General features: G+C 38.6%; 1 pseudogene; it reads left to right on the forward strand.

Annotated features, from left to right (window-relative positions):
- The first annotated feature begins 6484 nt into the window (after positions 1 to 6484).
- Positions 6485 to 7727, forward strand: LOC102955680 (annotated as a pseudogene).
- Positions 7728 to 9196: the final 1469 nt, after the last annotated feature.

Consider the following 9196-nt stretch of genomic DNA (forward strand, 5'->3'; position numbering starts at 1 on the left):
TGCCTCCCTCTGTGTTTGTATCTTATTTTTCCTTCCCTTCCCCTATGTTCATCTGGTGTGTTTCTTAAATTCCGCATATGAGTGAAATCATATGATATCTTTCTTTCTCTGACTTATTTTTCTTAGCCTAATGCCCTTGAGTTCTATCAATGAATGAATAAAGAACATGTGGTTTATATATACACCACATTATATATATATATATATATATATATATATATATATATAATGGAGTTCTACTGGGTGATGAAAAAGAAGGAGTTTAGATTTAAATACATGGTGGAACATCTTTTGTCCTTTCACTCAGAAAGGACAGGTGTTTGTGGCCTGAAGTTTTTGGCCAATGCTAGATTACTCACTAGGAAAACAGCCAGCATGATAGGAACACAGTTTTTGTTTTGTTTTGTTTTGTTTTGTTTTTTAAGAATTTGATAAGGGGCACCCGGGTGGCTTAGTTGGTTAGGCGTCCAACTTCGACTCAGGTCATGATCTCACGGTTCGTGAGTTCAAGCCCCATAATGGGCTTTGTGCTGACAGCTCAGAGCCTGGAGCCTGCTTCGGATTCTGTGTCTCCTCCTCTCTCTGCCCCTCCCCTCCTCATGCTCTGTCTCTCTCTGTCTCTCAATAATAAATAAATGTTAAAAAAATTAAAAAAAAAAAGAATTTGATAATTGATTTTAAAAATGGATAAACCCAAAATTGTTTACTTTGTAACAATTATTTTACTACATACTAGTGTTTCTATTTTTGATTATATATGGAAGCACACTTTACATTTTAAGGGTTAAGCTCTGTAAAGAATGTACTTCTTGCCTGGCTAGAGCTAACAGGTTTCTTTCTCAAGCTGTAAAGATTTTCATTGTGGACAACCAGGTGATATTAATATATAATGCCTATCAACAAGGTATTTTGAGATCCTGCAGATCAAATTTTGCATTGTAGCAATTTGTGGAATAAGAACAAGCTAATGCAGCATGAAGGAAACAGTTAAGCGACTTCTCTTGAGAATACAAATGAGACAGAAAAGATCTGGTCAACACTAATTGATGGCTAATAACTAACTCATTGCACATCTCTAGTACACTTATCATTTATTAAACGTCAAACGCTACATTGAGAAGATAATTTCCAACTCCATGAATTTTCGTCATTAATTACCATCTTTTTGTAAAATCAAATATATCCTCAACTGTAAGACTCTGTTACTTTAGGTGAAATTAAAACAAAACAAATCTTCCAATTACGCTATAAACACTAAATGCTAAGTAGCACTCTGACTTTAGGCTTGTTAGAATATTAAAATATGTTTGCCTTGGATTCAGTTAAATATAGTAGTTAAATAATTTGTGCATTAAAAGTATCACGGACGTACTATGTGTTGGATACTATGAGAGGCACCCTAGTCATAACAGAACTGGTACAGTACAATCTCTGTCCCCAAGCTGTCATCAGTTTGCAAAAGTAGATATAAAGTTAAATATGTAATAATAATAAAGTTTGGACAGTGCTTTGATATAGGAAATATGAATTGATGTTTGAGCTGGGACCCAAATGATAAATATATTCTAGCCAGCTAATATGTAGTGGGTGTCAGGAAGGGTGTTCTAGCTAGGAGGAGTAAACCAGAGGAAATAGGAAAATGATGGTGCTAAAAAGTTTTAGTATGGCTAGAACATACTATTTGGGTCATAAAATTTAAGTGTCAAGAAATGTGATTAAAGAAACAAAAAGATACAAGTTCCTGAAAGGTTGATAAGCCAAGAGTAATAGAAAACTACACTGAAATCTGTAATAGCTATCATTTAATACAGTCAGGGTCCTAGCCACCCTGAGTGCATCTTCTCCTTGAAATACCCTGTTTCCTTTGGAGTGAAGTGGAATTAAATGTTTGTTGTAAGGAAAATGTTTACGTGGAGCATCAACCTGTAATTAAGAGAACTTTGTGACCTGAGACGTACAGGTGTGCACATAGAGTGCATCTTGACACATGCAGAGAAGCTTCGGCTCTGCATCTGGGAAGCTGGAGGCAGGATGTTGTCTGAAAATTATTCTTTCATCTGAATACTCCAACAGACGGGATTTTAAAATTTGCGTTCATGTAACAGAATACTAAATAGTAGTGAAAATGAATCAAATAGTGCTATATGTATCAACACCAATTTAGGCCATATCATACTAAGAGAAAAATCCAGTGGTAAAATGATACATAAAAGTATAATTCTACTTTTATTAAGTTTAAACCATGCATAATAAACTATACATTATTTAATAGTATAAATATATAAATTTACCATGGAAAATCAAGGGTTCTGTATTCTGTTTTGCTATGAACATATGTTAATATATATGTTAAGGTTTGTATATTTTGTTATGAGAAAATAGGTCTTTTACAATATTTCTTCCTATCAAGTACCTTCAGTGTATAGTATATCACAAATCCTTCTCCTATTTAATTAGTTTTTGTCAGTCATCACATCTTAGCATATCTATGTGTCAGACTCTATGAGGGTATTACACTCTCTAGTTAACAGATAATTTGAAAATTAGAGATTTCAGAGCAAATAAGTGAGAGAGCCAGGACTAGACCAGGCCTTTTTGTCTGTAGCCCTGAGCTTATTCCTGCGTAGACACCACTGATTATTGACTATGAAAGTTCCCTCTGCCCCAAACTGTTAAAGAAGAACAGTCTTGAGCCCTGCTACCCAAGTCAATAGTCATTAGCCTTATGTTGCTATTGAACACTTTGGCAGCTATGAGTTCAGTATTTGGGGATGTGTCACTCTATGTGTCCCAGAAATTTCTTCCCCAAACATGGCTCCCTTTTTGATAAAACAAGCTTCCTTGAGGGGCACCTGGGTGGCTCAGTCAATTAGGCGTCCAACTTTGGCTCAGCTCATGATCTCTCATTTGGTGAGTTCAAGCCCCGTGTCTGGCTCTGTGCTGACAGCTCAGAGGCTGGAGCCTGCTTCGGATTCTGTGTCTCCCTCACTCTGCCCCTCCCCTGCTCATGCTCTGTCTCTCTCTGCCTCAAAAATAAATAAAAACTTTTTAAAAATTAAAAAAAAAACAAGCTTCCTTGTTTGAGAGTTTTACCTTCTTTTGGAGCTGGGCTATTCACATAATAAGTTTTGGATTAGTCCTCAGCTTTCTCTTTTTCCCTTCTCAGAGGAAGAATACATCTGTGTGAACTCTCAGGGGGTCCCTTTCTTTATCTTTTTAGTTGACTGTTAATTAGCAATAGCCATTTGTTGTATTTTTCTAGAGTATCAGTTATGATGTTTAACAATAGTCATTTAATCCTATTTTTTCTTAAAACTGCTATTTCCCCTATACCTGTTATACGATACCAGTATACTATTTTGATTCACCAAATGATCCAGGATAGAACCTAAGTCAGTCTAGGGTGCATAAGTTATACTTATGGCACAGAATTCCATATCAATTATTTCTGTTGAACTATTGTTTATCCCTCAGCTCACATCTATGGCTTCCTAGGGGGTTCCCTCAGACCAACTGACAGAGAGGGAAAATTCAGGTCTAATTCTCTGATAAGTCAGCTTTAGTGGATTCTGAAAATGTACATCTGCTGTACTTCAGCACAATCCGAGCGTGGTCCTACAGGACAGTGGTAAGAGGGAACCCTCCCAGTGAGCAGAGTTGGGAGTAGTATGCTTGGTCATTCATTCTGTATCAAAGTGACACATGACTTAACTAGTTGAATAGGAACCTAGAAGGACAAAGATCGGAACATAGAAAAAAAGGAAGTCTGGAGTATTACTTTCAGATAGATTTAGATTATTGTGTATGTCATGTTTGACAGAGACAAAAAACCTCTGTCACAGAAGAATATGTCAACTACTAGGTGGACAAGATGACCCATCCTACTGATGAGCGTCAACTCATTTCTCAGCCAGTACAGTGTTTGTACAATGCACCCATGAACAAGTTGTCTGTGGTGGCTGAGATGGAACTATGCATGGGCCCAACAGTGTGGGTTCCTTCTCACTAAGGCTGAGTAACTATTGCCACTGCTGAATGTACAACCTATCAATTGTAGCAACCATTGTGGGCCCTCAATATGGTACACACTCAAGTTGAGCAATTTGAAGGCATATTGAAATGATACATGGTGAAGTTATTGGACCCTTTCAAATTAGATCCTTCAAGAGGAGACAATAATTTAAACTTAGCAGAATTAACATAATTCTGGGTATGGATTTGCTTTCCTACATTCAGTACTTCACCAACCTTATCATCCAGGGTCTTAAAAAACTCCTAATTCATTAGAATAGGATCATCAAAATTTCCTTGTACTAACAAGCCAATTTTATGGCAAACAAGGTGAGGTAATGCATGCATTTCCATTACCACTGACTCTACTTGTTTTACTCCACACTGTATCACCATAAAGTGTTAATGTGATAATAGAAGGACCCCTTAACTCCTCAGTAAAATGACAGCTCAGAGCTAAGACACCATGCAGTTTTGGTATGCTATCTTTTAAGATGTGTAATATCCATTAAACTAATGGCCAATATATAATGTTGTGTCCCTAACATCTAGACTTCCAGTCTTGTTATCAAGTAATAAAAGTACCATTGGTACTTTTCCTGTTCCTTTTCCTATTACTCCTGTCAGTCTATTTTAGAAATCTTTTTTTCTGGTATTCACAATTCAGACTCTGTTAGATGAGAAGTCTTGATTTCTAATGTGGGAATGTTTCTTCCAGCGGACACAATAAAGATCCCACTGAACCTGAAGCTAAGATTACTACCTCATTGAGTTGGGCTGCTCATGCCAATGCATTATGATTTTGGCAGGGGAAATTGACCCTAAACTTGACAAAGAGATATATTTGGTGCTATACAATGGGGAAGGAGGAGGTATGTCTGGGACCCAGATGATTCATGGGGTGTCTCTTGTTGCTTCAGTCCTCAGAAATAAATCTGAGTGGAAAATTGCAGCAATCAGAGTCCACCATGGATAAGTCAACTAAGTCCTCAAACTCCTTGAAGATTTGGGTCACCTCTTAGACAAGAAACCCACATTAGCTGAAGTGAGGGAATTCTAAGGAGATGATGAATACCAATTATGATTTGGAATGGTTTACAGATGATAGGACTAAAGTTGCCAAATTATTCCTCTTCTGTAAAGCTTACAGCCATCTGACAATTTGGATTGGTTATGGATTGGAATTAATGGAGGTTACCAGCCTATACAAGTGGTACATTAGATTAAATACCTTGTGCACTGCCTCATTTCTTCCCTGCCTCATGTCTCATGCTAGTAATTGATTTAGCAAACAATACTGCACAGACTGTGCCTAATATTAAGCATGCATTGCTTCTTGCATACTGCTTGGGTGCTTTTCTGGCACATGCCTTGGGACATCTGTGGGAGCTACCTGAGAATTCACTTATGCTAACCAAAAGTTCAGGAAGTTTATCACTCATGGAGAAACTCTCAATGGAGGATAGAGTCTGATGCATAATTGCTTCTTCTTTACATTCCTTGAATTTTGAGATGCTTCTAAATTTCCTCAGTCCAGGTGGGACTGAGCACTCAGTCTCCACAGAAACAATTTGAAAACACATCTTTATATAGTTCTCATCTTTCCTGTTATGCTTTCCCTATGTCTTACTCTATTCAGTCTGCTATAACAAAATATAATAGACTATGTGGCTTATGAATAATAAACTTTTCATCTTTACTTTTCATAGTTCTGGAGGGTGAGATATCCAAGAACAAAGCACCGCCAGATTAGGTGTCTGCTGAGGGCCTGCCTCCTGGTTCAAAGGCAGCCATCTTCTTGTTATGTAATCACATGGTGTAGAAGGTCAGGAAGCATTCTGGGGCCCTTCGTCTATAAGGACTAATCCCATTCATGATGGCTCCACCCTCATGATGTAATCACTTCCCAAAGTCCCCACCTCCAAATACCATTACATTGAGGATTAGATTTCAACATATGGATTTTGGAGGGACACAAGCATTCTGTCTCTGGCGCCCTGTTTCCTCACTTCCACTCCCTCGGAACATGTGCCCAATACACTATTTGCATTAAAACCACTTTGAACTGTGTTTTAAAGGGAACCTATATTATGAATATGACATGAATATGCATATTTTTTCTCTGAATAGATTCCTTAAATTTGTTATCCCCACATATCCATACATGTGCCAGTTTAGAAAGCATCAGAATAGGTAAGATATCTAGAGGTGTAGAGATAAAAGAAGAGGGAAAAGAGGTGCCTGGGTGGCTCAGTTGGTTACATGAATGAGTCTTGATTTCGGGTCAGGTCATGGTCTCATGGTTGGTGAGTTCAAACCCCACCCCCACCCCCTATATTGGGCTCTGTGCTGACAGTGTGGAGCCTGCTTGGAATTCTCTATCTCTCTATCTCAAAAATAGATAGATAGATAGATAGATAGATAAAAAAAGAAAAAGAGAACAGAAGAGTTCTGCCACCCCCCCCCCCCCCCCCCGCAGCCTGTATTACAACCACTGCCCTACACCATTGTCTCCTTCCCTATTCATGGGTGCTACAAGGCCATGCCCATGCTGCTGGCTGGCCAGGGCCAGAGCTGGAAGAAAGAAGTGGTGACCAAGGAAGCCTGGTTGCAGGACTCACTCAAGGCCTCCAGTTTGTATGGGCAGCCTCCTGAGTTTCAGGATGGAGATCTTATCCTGAACCAATCTAATGCCATCTGAAAGCTGCTCCCTTGGGCTCTATGAGAAAGACCAGTGGGAGATGACTCTGGTGTATGTGCTGAAAGATATTGTGGAGGATCTTTGCTGCAAATACCTTGTCTTTATCTACACAACTACAAGACAGGCAAGGAGAAGTATATAAAGGCATGACCAGAGCACATGGAGCTTTTTGAGATCCCACTGTCCCAGAACCAGGGGGCCAGCCAAGCCTTCATCTCGGGCAACCAGATGTCCTTCGCAGACTACAACCTGCTGAACTTGCTGATTCACCAGGTCCTGGCCCCCAGCTGCCTGGACTCCTTCCCCCTGCTCTTGGCCTGTGTGGTGTCTGTCAGTGTCTGGCCCAAGCTCAGGCCTTCCCCTTCTCCTGGCACACAAAGCTCCCCATCAACTGCATCAGGAAGAAGTGAGAACATGGGACACTCTCTGTACAGGGTGAGGGCTACCTGCCTTCCTGTCTCCAGGAACAATAAAATTTACAAGTGAGGCGGAAAAACAAATAAAAGAAGAAGAAGACTGAAGAAAAATCCTCAAACACATTTTAGATAAGGACATAAAAACAGAAGCCCATGAAGCAAAGTGAGGTCACTGAATGAGAGGTAATAAAAGAAGGCTCACATTCTGTATCTTGGAAAGTTTGACCAGGTATATTTTCAAATTCTGTGACCATCCCAAAATCAAACTTAAAAGTCACGATAATTTAGAAATGTATCAAAGTGATAAAAATAAATCATTGTTAAAAATCATTACTTGGAGATAAGTACAAGACTTTTTTTTTTATGGTGCATTCCATCTAGCTGGAAACAAAGTAGATATTAATATTAACAGAGATATTTGGAAGTGGAGAATCTTATTCAGTGGATAATTTCAGTAGGTCTGCAGTTATTTGGCCTTGGTAGTAGGTATTTGATTTAGGGAGTACTTCAGTTTTATTTAAACTTATAATTCAAAAATGGTTCTGGTTAGGGGGCACCTAGGTGGCTCAGTTGGTTAAGCATCTGACTTTGGCTCAGGTCATGATCTCACAGTTTGTGGGTTCAAGCCCCCCGTCGGGCTCTGTGCTGACAGCTCAGAGCCTGGAGCCTGCTTTGGATTCTGTGTCTCCTTCTCTCTGCCCCTCCCCTGCTCACACACTCTCTTAAAAATATACATTAAAATTTTTTTTTAAATGATTCTGGTTAGGAGTGGGGGTGAAAGTGATATAATGTCCATAAGCAGGACTTGAATTCCATTTTATGGGATAATAGTTTCTCAGACCCTACTGTTCAGATTACTAAAAAAAAAAAAAAAAAAAGAGAAGAAAAGAAAAAAAAAAGAAAAATGCAGCTAGTTTGTGTTCTTTAGTTCTTTGATAGTGGAGTATTGCTTGTCTTGATTTTACCACCTGACTATAAACCATGCCCCATGTAGCCTGTGTCCTCTGCCTGGCCTCCTTTTTGCTTCCTGAACTCTGTGGGAACTCTAGAAATAGAATACTTGTTACCGAAGGATCTGATTACTTGTTTTCTTGTATGTCTCTTCCAAGGAAACCTCATGTTTAGTAGAGTGCCTAATAAGTAGTATTACTTCATAAATTTTGAATAAGCATAACCATTATAAGATGAAGTATTTTTAGATTTTACCTACCATGAAGATTTGCAAATACATACATATCAAATGAGTTTATAAACTCACATAAGAAAAACATGCCATCAGTGTCTACAAAATTAAATTGCCACTTAAATGAATGCCTAGGATATTGAAAAAAAGCACTAAGAACTATGAATACAGGCAATTATTATAACAGTCCTCAAGATTGCATTACAGTGATGGCCATAGAAAAGCTGAGAATGCTTAGTTTTCTTTTACCTAAACCTATGTTTTAGCTTTGCAGAGCTCAGCAAATAAGGACTTAGAGTGCATTAAAGGCCCATATATATATTTTAATTTGACTTCTTGGCAGAGACTTAAGAAACATTTCTATTTATGTGCACATGGTAAATGCCAAACAGGTGAGCTTGCATCTACCATTATTGTTCTGTATCTGAGAGACAAATGATCTATTTGAACACAATGACCCTATGCCCAATCGTGGAGAAAACTAACATGGAACCCACAGTGAAACAACTCCAGTGTACGATCTTTCCGGGAAAACATCTGCTACCAACTGAGTGTGTTTACGTTTTGGCAGCACTGAGAGATGTGCTCATAGACAGCGCATCTGTGTGGTGTTGGGAGGGTAGAGGTAGGGAAGTTGGGCCGGACAGACAGCAGAGAGCTTACTATAATACACTGAGTGTTTCTAGAAAATGCAAATTAGCACCTCGTAGCATTTGTTTCTTCTTGTGCTGTTAATGCCTTCATGCTAACTAATTTGTTCCCATTGCCCAGAATGAGCAATAAAGTTAGGTCTGAGACTGCTCTTAAAAAATGTAGCCATGATCTGATTAATATTTTAGGGAAAAAAAAAGAATAATTGTTAATGTAAAAGTTAATATAGAAACT

This window comes from Panthera tigris, chromosome A1 (genome assembly GCF_018350195.1).
Source record: "Panthera tigris isolate Pti1 chromosome A1, P.tigris_Pti1_mat1.1, whole genome shotgun sequence".
Lineage (NCBI taxonomy): Eukaryota > Metazoa > Chordata > Mammalia > Carnivora > Felidae > Panthera > Panthera tigris.